The following is a 13196-nucleotide window of genomic DNA, read 5'->3' as shown; positions in this document are numbered from 1 at the left end:
TATAGGATTGTAATATTTTATTTGTTAATAATTGTTGTTTTTCTTGTTCCTCTTGAACAGGTAAACTTTGTTCTACTGTTTTAATAGCGTAGCCTATTTTTAAATTAAAATTTCCTTTTTTATAAATATCTGAAATTGGGACTTTTGGTATGTTTCAATTTTGGATGTGTTGTTCAACATTATCTATAACTACTTCTTCATTATTTTTTACCCTTAGCGTATTTTTTGAGGATGAGAGTGTTTTAGTAGATAAGGTTTTAATAAAAATTTTCATTTATTGGTACGGATAATGACTTTGGTCAACCTCTTACGTCTGAATGACCTGGACGGCTTTTCTTTGCCTAAATGGTCTTGAGGACTGGGTGACAATGAGTCTTAACTCTCAGACTACCGTATAAATAGCTAATTTTATTACAATTTTATCATCTAAAAGACTATCGGCCGCAAAAAGTAGGCTAATTGTAGTAGTACTGGCTCTGATTCCAATAACACGCCAAGATCTAAATTCACTAAATTATCTTAATAACATTGAAAATTCTGTAGTATAGTCTAGTAGAGAACGCAAAAGCGTAGTATAATATAAAAAGCAGCACAGAATGATGATAAGAAAAATTACAGAGTTGTCTACTATAATTCAAGTAGTGTGAATACTGTTTCAAATTTTTATGCTAAAAATTAATATGAATTGCATATAAAACAAGCTTTATTTCACAAAGTTCAAATAGGTACAGGAACAAGGATGACTTATAACAAATCACTTACAATTTACAAATGCAATAACTTGAAAAGAATGCCCATTCGTCCGGACAGAACGAAGGTACTTTATGTAAATTACAATCACACATTTGTGTTCATTGTATAAACAAAAGAAATATGAAAAGATGACTTACAATCACACATCTGTATACAAAAGAAGTATGAAAAGATCTTACTCGATAAGAGCTTGCCTCAAAGAAGAGAAGTCGGCAGAGCTTTCAGGAGAATGCATTGAGTAAGTAGGGAAGAGAGAGGAGATTGCAGAAAAGAGATCGCTGAGATGGAGATTTCGACCTGTCTTCGAATGAAGGTTTGAGGGGCTTTTATAGAGCAGCGGAGCAGCTGAGGTGGAAGATTCGATGAGGCTCAAAGAAACAAGGAGGTGACATAAAGTTGAGATAGACATGGAGAGGCTGAACTAGAAGATTCGTTAAGATAAAGAAAAAGAAGAGATGTGACGTAGAGTAGGAAAGATGCGATAGAAAAAGAAGAGAAGACGTAAAGAAAAGCTAGACCTGACATAAAGCAAAAAGTTAAAAAGCAAAGGTATTTTGCACAGTATCTTTTGTCGGTCGGTGGTATCTTCAACAGTTTTCTTTTGTCGTTTTCTTGTACGGTGGCAGCATCTTCAACAGTTTTCTTTTGTCGTTTTCTTGTATGGTGACAACATTTTGAGGTGACAGCATCTTTTGAGGTGGCAGGAGCAGTATCTTTTGAGGTGGCAGGAGCATCTTTATATAGAATAACATCTTAGAGAATCATTGTACATGACAAGACTATCAGTAGCAAATCTTTGTAGCTTTATTCGGGCCTTTGGTTGAACTCGTCTTCTATTGGTTCGGGCTGAGAGGTAGCATCAGAAGCTTTTTCTTCAATTATTTTTAACAGTTGGGTTCAAGTTCTTCTTTTGTTGCTCTTGGGTTTTGCTTACGCATTTGTCTGATATATTCAACGAATTTATTTGGGTCAAATTCAGGAGTATTATTAGTCTGATATTCGGTAGGAGAAGGAGGGATTTGTTTCAGTCTGATTGAGTTCGGGTCCATGCTGAATACATCCCACCATTTGACGAATATTCGTTTTCCCAATCGAGGGATATACTCATAATTATTACTGGTATTTTTTGAGATCCCGTATTCCCATTTGAGGATCCAAGGTATTTGGTGTATTGTCATAAAATATAAATGATAATCTATACCAGTATCTATACTATTATATTCAACGAATTTAGCCTAAGCATATTTAAATGCATCAGGTAATATTTGGGTTCCTAAACCCCATATTAAGAACCAATTTCTAAACCAACTCTGGAATCTTTCAAGAATAGGCATTTTAAATTGTATATACCATATATGAGAATTATTTATATTTTGATAGGCAAATATTTTGTGCCAAGCATCCATATATTATGTATATCTATAAGATTTGTATTGAAATTCTTGTGCTTGCAGCTTTTTATCTTGCGTTGGGGTACATCCCCAATCTTCATGCGCTAATATTTTCTTTATCTGTATCTTAGAGTATGAAATAACTTTTGTAGTAGGATTAAAGAAATGAACAAGGGATATAGAGCCTGTTTCTATAAGAAATGTTTCATATCATTCTCGGGTTTTGTTTCCATTAGAGGGATTTAGATGATTTTGGAGATACAAAGGCGCCAGCTTATTTGAGTCTATATGGATATGCTTATCATCAATAATAATATCTATTAAAAATGCTGTTTTTTCAAAAACTGCCTTTCGTGAGGTAGAACTGGTTGGTTTATTTTGGTTAGGTACAGGAGTAAACATTGGACTTGGAATTCAGGATAATTAAGAGATCTGGCTGGTGATAAAGGTGGGTGCATAGATATAGGTGATCCAGGTGTTACTATAGGGACAAGATCCATTAGAGTCTTTAGATTCTTTCATGGTCGTTGAGTATTATTAATATTCATATTGAATAGCTATATTGCTAATGAGGTTTTCTCAAGATCGAGACTCCCCCTGCAAAAATTCATGGGTGTGGGATTTGACTTTTTTAGAGATCAGTGCCACATTTAATGGTGATCCTTTGTGTCCTACATACATGGGTGTGGAAGGGTCTTATAGGATCATTACTCACACACACACACACACACACATATATATATATATATATATATTAATTTATGTAAATTTTTTAAGCTCTCCTCTAAACCCCACCACCGCAAACCCTTATTTTATTTTATTTGTTTTTAATATTTATTGGATTACCAATTCATATCAATGTAGATCGGATTTGGGTCCCCAATCCAACATTTCTTTGGCAAATATGTTAATTATAAATTCTCATTTTATTCATTGTTTTTATATTTTTCTATATCATTATGGGCAATGTTAAGTCCCTTAATATATAAAAATGTCTTTGTTGTGTCACGAGATCTTGCATGGTGTATCATGGCGTTAACTGCATGATATAGTCACTGTCATCGAACCATGAACTACCTGAGATGCACACTTCTAATTGCATGAGTATATACTGTAGAACAATACCCCCATAGTAGAAGTTCCATATATGAAATACAATAAGCTTCTTTGGTTCGTCTGTAGATTCTTAGATATATCGGTCCAAACTGCCGGACCATTAGAGTGATTGGGTCCCGTTCTAGAAAGAAATGAAACAAAAAGGCAAAAATTCAACACAAGTATTGCTTATATGAAATAAATGCACAAAGCAAATCAAAATGGAGGGAAAAACTTTGTATAGAGCTGAGGCTCTAAACAATCAAATTAGAGCCCACCTCAAATATTTCACTAGAAGATATTGTTTTGATGTTCAAATATCCGCAAATTGATTATATCAATATCAAATGCATGGATATGAGGAAAAAATGAATTTCAATTTTTGGAAATAGTCCACCTTGTAACACATTTTTGGAGTGTCAATTTTCAAGATTTTCAAATTTTCATAGATCTGCTTGATCTATACTATTTTTCAAGCTTTAAATTTTGGAATTAAAGACGAAAGTATATTTTAAGGCTATCACAAAGATTTTCAACATTGAAACCACATTTCTTGACACTATTTGAAGGCGCGCTTTACTTTGATTGTTTAGAGCCTGGGCCCTATACAAACCGCACCCAAAATGGAGACTAGAGTTATTTATGGCAGGATCAACAAGCTGATGAGGTCTCTCAAGATCGATATGATCACTTTCTTGATGCCATGGTTCTTCCTTGGAGGCAAGACTTGTTATGGATCTTTGTGATTCTCTTATGCACAATATAGATTTTCCAAAATATTTACTTTCTAAACTTTCCAAAATTCATCTTTAAATATTCTATCGGTCGAAAAAGAATCTCTACTCAACTTACTAAAGATCATTTCAAATCTTATAAAACTTTTAGAAGATCAATGTGTACATCACATACTCGAAATCATTTTAATCAAATAAAATCTTCTAGAAGACAAATCTCTACACACTAACTAAAAATATTTCGGTTAAATAAAATCTTCTAAAAGATAAATCCCTAAAACTAGCTAAAAATCATTTCAATCCAATTCAACCTTCTAAAAGGCTCATGTGGTGGAAGAGGAGGAGGTGGGGTGTGTGAGCCCCACCATGCTCCGGGGAGGATGACCCTCCCACACATGGGCCCTTGGCTAATAAGCCGCATGTGGGTGCATAAAAGACATGTATCTGGCCTCCCTAAAATTTTAAAACAAAATATTTCATTCTTATTTGCTAAAGGTATTTTTTAGTTTTGATAAAAAAAACTTTTATAAAAATAAATATTTTGATGTAATAAACATTTCAAAACTAAATTTTGAATTAGAAATAAAAACTATTTAAAGAGAGTTGGTATCATAGTGGTAGGTTACTAAGGCACTTGACTATCTTCTCAAACTAGACCCACAGTCCTAATTCAGAGGGGATTCATGCTTTGGTCCATCAATTTTGTCTAATAGATAGAGGGACTACAAAATCAGTCCATGGATAACAAGTTCCCCCTAAGAAAGGTCATGCCTTGATGGACATGGATACACATGCTAATATAAATAGAGGGATTACAAAACCAGCTTGTGGATTACTAGTTTCCCCTAAAGACAAATCATGTCTTGATAGACATGCACGTACCATTATGGTATAGGTATCGTCTCCATATCACTTGGACATTTTTGACCCATTGTTGGGGTTTTGTTGTCTTTAAAGGCTTTGTGAGCATATAGAAATAAATGTTTTATAGTGGATATTTGCACTTCAATAGGAGCATTGGCAGATTGACCTTGAGGTTGTCCAAAAATCCTAACCCTTGGGCATAGATGCTATCATCGATAATTTCAGTGAGTCATCTCTTATTAAGCTCATAAAGATATCCAAGAATGATGATGAGAACTAGGAAGCCGTTAGGATTCTTGTGTGCAATTGCAAACATGATATTTACATATGACAACACTGCATTCTAGGAACTAACCATAGGGAGAGGGAACCATGTATATGTACATAAGAGAGTGTCTCCCTTACACTATAATGGCATGTGCTTGTGTGGTGTATAAAAGAATATTTCCCGTGCACTATAGCGATATGTGCATGTGTACATCCTTATAGATATGACTTGTTCTTGGGGGGGGTGTGGTGCAGACTTGAAATGCACATGCTAGATCTATGGTTTTGCCATTTATTAGCCAGGTTTTCTAAACCAATCATGAGCCCCTGCAATGGATTGTAGTTTTGTTCTATTGGATTGGTTTGAGAAGATGGTCGTGAATCACAGATTATAGCATAGGTGGAGTACCTCAAGTATGTCACTTATTCCTGACCTGTTGGTACTTGTGTATATCTTGAAAATTTGAAAATATCAAAAATATTATTTTTCAACGTTATGTATGATTTTGTGATTTTTAGTTTCTTTCAAAATTTTAATAATTTTAGTTTTACACAAAAAACCCAAAAAAGTATTTTTAAAATTTTCAAAATTTTATTGGGCCATAGTGGGACCCTCATGGGCGACCAACATCCCAGCCCACTACTTTAGGGGGACCCTCATGGGGGGTGGATGTGGGCCCCACTAGGTCTACACGTCCAACCCTAGTGCCTAACACCCGATGATATTTTGTTCTTCGTGAAGGACTAAAACCTTAAAAAGGAAATCTTTCAAAAGAGTATATTGATTTAGCTGGTTATGTTTTAAAAAAATTAGTTGGAATTAGACCTTTTACTTTGGCTTCAAATTTAATGGAATTAAAAATGTTTTCTATGAAAAAAAGTCCTAATTGTGTTTGGACTATGAAGGTCTAATCCTAATCTAAGTAGAAATGGTTATTGGTCAAGAATATGAGAGATAATGGTTCTAAAATTTCTCCTTAATCTTGGTAATGATCTATAGATTGGATGACTCATACTTAATTCTCTCTTAAAGTCACATAATACCTAGAATACCTTGGTCAAATTTCAATCCTATTAGAAGTTGGCGTATTCCAAGCCATGAGGCCATATATATAAAGGGGCTAATCCCCTCCATTCCATTATTTAGTTTTCTAGCCTCTCTCTCCTATCATCTCTCTCCTCAACACGACTCCCTCTCATCATTCTCTTCATTTAATTATCGTATGCAATGTGACCAAGCCTCTTATACCAAATACTAAAACACTCACTATAGTAAATGACCTTGCCATTCTAGTATCAACATAAAGCTTGTATATAATATCAATTATAGTTATTATCCCATCATTAATATAAACTTCCTCCACCCATATCAATATTAGAGAGAAAAACTACTAAGATCCCTCCCATATCTAGATCATATATATCATAAAGACTCAATGTCCCTCCAGTAGGGAGTGGAAGTTAAATGGTTTCTTCTCCAAGAAGTTAAATGGTTTCTTCTCCAAGAAGTTAAATGGATTATTCTCCAAGAATATTAGATGAGTTTCCCATAATTCATTTTGGGGCACCATCACTCTTATCAATGAAGTTTGTCATATTATCTTGGTGTTGGTAGCTCTCAAGTCCACTTATCATTCATTGGGGGAAGCTCACGATCGATGATTCATCAACCACAAAAGTGAATTCCTTGGAGTCACTTCTTTGTTTAATATGCTTCTTCTTGGTTCCTTAAAATATTTGGTAATAACACCAAATTTTCATTACAAATAAAATATTTAGAGTCTGATGACGAAAAATTGTCTTAAACTTCTTGTTAGGAAATTTCTTCTCATTCCTCGTGGTTTTTGCTAAATAAGCTTGATGTCTAACTTTCTTACTCTTCTCCCGAGCTCTACAATTTTCTTCCAATCTTAAATGCCGTCTAGGGTAGTCTAAAGTATGGATTGTACCATTGTGATGTAAATTCTTAAATATTTCCAAGAGTTTGGAATAATTTCTTTTATTTTCATAATTTGTTATTTTTTGTTTATAGCTTCGCCAATACTAGCAGTTGGCTATAATATTCATATGAATCACATCATCAAAATGTACTAACACCAATTGATTATTCATATGAATCATATCATCAAAATGTACTAACACCAATTGGTTATCCTTCATCTTCCTGTATCTTTATGCGTGGCATATTTTCCATACAACTTACACTTGGTGACATGATTATCTATGGTACGCCTCTTTTCAATAGATTGTCCATATATCTGTTGCAGTATCGTGTTTTTCAAATACCATGGGCAACCACCAGTCAAGCAATTCAAAATGGCCCCTTTACATGCAAAGTTAGCTTTACTAGTTTAGAAAGGATACTCTCAACGGTACCATTGTCAAACCTAAGCTATGAATAGCAACTGTTGGATCAAGGAAATTATAGATACTCCTCTTGACCGTAATTTCTAGGCAAGCCACCCCAATACTTTATAAATTTAAAACACCAAAACTTTATATATATATATATATATGAAAAATCTGGAGTTAGCCTATTAGCTCATATGAACATATGAGTCCAATGGTCCAAATTGAATCTGGGCCGATCTGACGATCACAGATGTCTGGTAGTGCTTGAATTTTTTTTTTTCTACATATTCAAATCACTTGAAATTTTAGGTATTTGTTCTTCTCATCAAGGCGCACCTAATAAAATTATAAAAAAAAATATTTGTGAAAAGAAAAATGATCAAAATACCCCCCCAAAACATTTCGGAGATATTTTGGTCAATTTATTTCATGTAAAATATTTTTTTGATATTTTTCGAAGATTCACCTACTTTTGATGAACACATGCCTAAAATTTCAAGTGATTTGGATTTGTAGAAAAAAAATAAAATTCAAACAATACCGGACATCCGTGATCGTTAGATCTGCCCAGATTCAATCTGGGCCGTTGGGCTCATATGTTCATATGAGCTAGTGGGTTAACCCCTGATTATATATATATATATATATATATATATATATATATATATATATATATATATATATATATATAGGCAGGAGGTAAAATCATAGCAGTTGATCCCCACACAAAAAACCAGTTTTGAAACCAGGTGGGGAATCTTTCGAAAATTGGTAGCCGGAACTGTAAATACCAGCTATGAGTATTGTTGGGGTTTTGGTAGTAGAAAAATTTATGCCAAGCTTCTATATACTCAGCGTATTTGAAATATTTGTAAGAAAAATCAGAATTTTGTAATTTCTTCCCATGTGCGGGATTAGAACCCCACTCAGTATAAGGAAGAAGCTTTTTTATTTGCACCTTTGAATAGGCTATGATTCTGGTGTTTTGTTGGAAATGATGGACAACAGAGATGGATCCTGTTTCCATTAGAATTGCTTCATAGTATTCTCTGGTCTTAACCCCATTGATAGGATTAAGATGATTTAATAGATATAATGGTGCGAGCTTGCTTGGGTCCATATGAACCTGCTGATGTTCTATGGAAATATCTATTAGGAAGGCTCTTTCAATGTATTCAGATCTGGGAGTATTGGTTGGAAGAGTGGACTTGGATTGGGCAGGTGAAAAAGTAGGAGTTGAAGTACGAGCCTCTGGGTAGGTGATTTGATGTACTGGTGATTGAGATGGTGAGCGAATATTCAGGGGTAAGGGTTCCCCTTCATATGGGACTAAAGAATTCATGGGTTGTTTTCCCCGGCGAGTATTGCTTCGGGAACCCATATTTAAGGATGAAAGATCCTTATCAGAGAGATTATCTTTGAATAATTGAAGTGCCAGTGAAAGTGGTTCTTCGTGATACCACTTTGCGCCAGGATCTACAGCACTGTCTTTTGATTAGGTTTTATCTATTTTGATTGATTGTTTTTAGGTTTAAGTCTATGGAGACTTGATTATTGCGGATAACAGAGTTATAATAAATAAGTAAACAGCAAGCTGTTATATTGGATTAATGATTGTAAAATTCTGTAGTAATTTAAACAGAATAGTATGATTCCTATGAGAGGAATTATAGAGATGTCAATTACAATCCATTGAGCATAATTAATATTACCTAGTTTAATATTAAATAAGATTTTAAACTGCATGTAATTTTTTCAGAAAATCATACTAGCATCTTATTATCATTTACAGGGAAGATTACAAGGAAATATTACAGAGGAAATAAAAACAGTAAAGCAGGAAATAAAACTAGAAATGCATAGACGGAAAAGGGAGCATAAGACTTACTGGGTGCATATACAGTAACTGGAAAAGAGTTTCCAGTGGGGAGGACAGTAAGAAGGCAAATTATTGATATTGCAATCACACATTAAGAGTGAGGAGAGAGAGAACCTGGTCCAGCTATGAGGGCAATGATAGCTGTGAATGGGAACAATTGCAGGGTTCGGATGCAGGTGTAGATCAGAGGTGCACAGATGTAGAGCAGAGGTGCAGAGGTTCAGGTGGTCTGAGGTGCAGAGGTTCAGGTGGTCTGAGGTGCAGAGGTTCAGGTGGTCTGAGGTTATAAGAAGTCTGAGGTTACAGGCGGTCTGAGGTTATCGGAAAGTTTTCAGAGGTCTGAGGTTATCGGAAAGTTTTCAGAGGTCTGAGGTTATCGGAAAGTTTTTCAGATAGGTTGAGAGGCTTCAGGTAGGCTGAGAGGCTTCAGGTAGGTTGAGAGGCTTCAGGTAGGTTGAGAGGCTTCAGGTAGGCTGAGAGGCTTCAGGTAGGTTGAGAGGCTTCAGGTAAGGGAAAGGTTTGGCTCTGGAAGAGGAGAGGAGTGAGGCCCTGCCCTGGAATGAAGGAGGTGCTCCCTTCTTATAGGAGTCTTGGGAGATTCCTTTTGTTTTACAGCTGGCCATTAGGTGAGAAGAGGACAAGATGGCTTTGTCGGTGGAGGAAAACAGCTGGCAAAAGGAGAAGAGGACAAGATGGCTTTGTCGGTGGAGGAAAGCAGCTGGCAAAAAGACAAATGAAGCAGATGCTTTTGTCGGCCAGTGGGGTATGATGGAAAAACAGCTGGCAGCTAAAAAGGAGAGAGAGAATATGTGGACAAAAGAGGAGGGAATCTTTGGTGCATATGGACAAAAGAGAGGGGCCCAGATGTTTATGGCAAAACGACAAAAGGAAGTGTCGGTGGTATGACAAAAGTGCTAGTGGACAAAACATGAGCATAGGAGGATGCTGTAAAAAGTAAAATAAAGGTAAATTAAAAAGTAAAGTAAACTATTTCGGCTCTGTTGGCCTTATTACAATGAGTGTCCTTCTTTTGGTGGTAGGACCCATATTATCTTTCTTTTTGCAAGGTGATGATTATGGTCTCTGGCTAAACTCATCTGGATCATCTTCTTCTGGATCTGTCTCGTCTGGATCTGTTTCTTCTGGATCCTCTTGACTGAGCTGAAGATACCTATTGGTGTGGAGTGGAGAGGACTGAACTGTTTCTTCGGAAGATGTCGGTTTTCTTCCTGCTTCAGCAAATATCTCTTTCATTTATTTTTCAAGTTCGTCCTTGGAAGCATGAGGGTTGGTTTGAAGCATGTTCCTTAAATAAGTAGGAAAGTCAAATGAAGTGTTTGGAGTATTTGGGTTTTTCTGGTATATAGGTGATTCAGGAGGTATTCTCTTTGGGGTGGCTTTAGTGAGATCCATTTGGAAGATATCCCACCATTTGACAGAGATAGTCTTTCCCAAACGAGGGATATAAGTATAATCATTTGAAGTATTAGGGGAGATAGTATAATCCCATTTCATAATCCAAGGGATTTGGTATAGGGCCATGAAGTAAAGGTGAGTATCAACTGTATTATTGGTATTATTGTATTGTATAAATTGTTCCTGCAAATCCTTGAAGGCAGGAGGTAAAATCATAGCAGTTGATCCCCACACAAAAAACCAGTTTTGAAACCAGGTGGGGAATCTTTCGAAAATTGGTAGCCGGAACTGTAAATACCAGCTATGAGTATTGTTGGGGTTTTGGTAGTAGAAAAATTTATGCCAAGCTTCTATATACTCAGCGTATTTGAAATATTTGTAAGAAAAATCAGAATTTTGTAATTTCTTCCCATGTGCGGGATTAGAACCCCACTCAGTATAAGGAAGAAGCTTTTTTATTTGCACCTTTGAATAGGCTATGATTCTGGTGTTTTGTTGGAAATAATGGACAACAGAGATGGATCCTGTTTCCATTAGAATTGCTTCATAGTATTCTCTGGTCTTAACCCCATTGATAGGATTAAGATGATTTAATAGATATAATGGTGCGAGCTTGCTTGGGTCCATATGAACCTGCTGATGTTCTATGGAAATATCTATTAGGAAGGCTCTTTCAATGTATTCAGATCTGGGAGTATTGGTTGGAAGAGTGGACTTGGATTGGGCAGGTGAAAAAGTAGGAGTTGAAGTACGAGCCTCTGGGTAGGTGATTTGATGTACTGGTGATTGAGATGGTGAGCGAATATTCAGGGGTAAGGGTTCCCCTTCATATGGGACTAAAGAATTCATGGGTTGTTTTCCCCGGCGAGTATTGCTTCAGGAACCCATATTTAAGGATGAAAGATCCTTATCAGAGAGATTATCTTTGAATAATTGAAGTGCCAGTGAAAGTGGTTCTTCGTCGTTGGCGTCAGTGTGGCCGCCCCTGCAAAAATTCTCGGGTGAGAAAATCGGGTAAAGAGTTGGAAGACCCGGGGAGATGTTCAATTGAGAAATCAAAGGCAGAAAGTATGGCCTGCCATCTAGCAAATATTTGTTTAGAAATCAAATTTTTAACATCTTTTTGCAAAATATCTTTGGCTGCTTTGCAGTCTGTACGTATAAGAAAAGGTTGATTTAAAATATCACTTTGGAATTTGGTAACACAATGAACAATGGCTAATAATTCTTTTTTCACCATTGAATAATTTAATTGGGTAGAATTCCAAGCCTTTGAAGTATATCGTATTAATTGTTCTTTGGTATCTACTTGTTGTTTGAGTATACCACCAAGTCCTTTATCAGAGGCATCACATTCGATTATTTTGAAAGCAGTGGGATGAGGAAGAGAAAGGCATTCAAGGGTTTTTACCTTACTCTTTATTACCTTTATTGCTTGAGTATGGATGTCAGACCAAGGAGGAGGATTCTTCTTGAGTCTATCATATAATGGTTTAGAATCCAAAGCAAGGTTAGGATAAAAATCACTTACGTAATTAAGGCATCCTAAAAACCTTTGTAATTCGGTTTTATCAAGAATCTTATCAGGAAATTTATCAGCAAAAGCTATAGATCTATCTATTGGAATAATGGTGCCATGATGTATCATATGTCCTAAGAATCTGATATTGGTTTTGAAAAGTGTAATCTTTTTGGCAGAAACCACTAAGCCTGCTTGGCTAACCGCATGGATAAATGTATTTATGTGTTTAATGTGTTGATCGATTGATTCAGAGAATATGAGAACATCATCAATAATTTATATTTAATAAATAATCTACTACCATCTGCTGTATTTAATATTTGAGTAGTTTTGTCAAAATATTTGGAAGGTACAAGTCCTTCGTTTATACAATTGAGATCAGCTCCTGAATCGATAAGGGCTGATGTTTCAAAACTATAATTTTTAGCAACAATGATTTTGACTTTGACAAACCATTTTTGTACTACTATTTTGTTTATTAAATTAACTGAAGGAATTGGAACTGTTGGTATTTCACTAGTCTCTATGGGACCAGTGGTTTCTATTGGGTTATCTGTTATCAAATCATTGAATTCTATTTCATCTGTCTCAGAATCTTGTTGAGACATTTGTTGTAATTCTAATATTTGAATTCTTCCTTTTAATTGTACTATTTCGGATTTTATTTCTTTGATCTCTTTTTTGAGATCAGATATTGTAGGTTCTTTTTGAGAAGTATGTTGATCACTTACTCTTTTGATAATAGCAGAGAAATTATATTCATCTGGATTTTTGATAATGGGTGATTTTGATTTGTTTTTGGTAATATTGATGAATTGGGTGATGATAGCTCTTTTTTCTTCGGGATCAGTTATTTTATCTATAATGTCTAAAATCAAAAAATCAAAAAGAATATAATAAATTTTTACATAAAGAAAGACTAA

Source organism: Amborella trichopoda, chromosome 2 (assembly GCF_054954075.1).
Source record: "Amborella trichopoda isolate Santa Cruz 75 chromosome 2, AtrichopodaSantaCruz75HAP2 v2.0, whole genome shotgun sequence".
Lineage (NCBI taxonomy): Eukaryota > Viridiplantae > Streptophyta > Magnoliopsida > Amborellales > Amborellaceae > Amborella > Amborella trichopoda.
The sequence above is the reverse complement of the archived record's forward strand: the minus strand, read 5'-3'. Positions refer to the sequence as shown.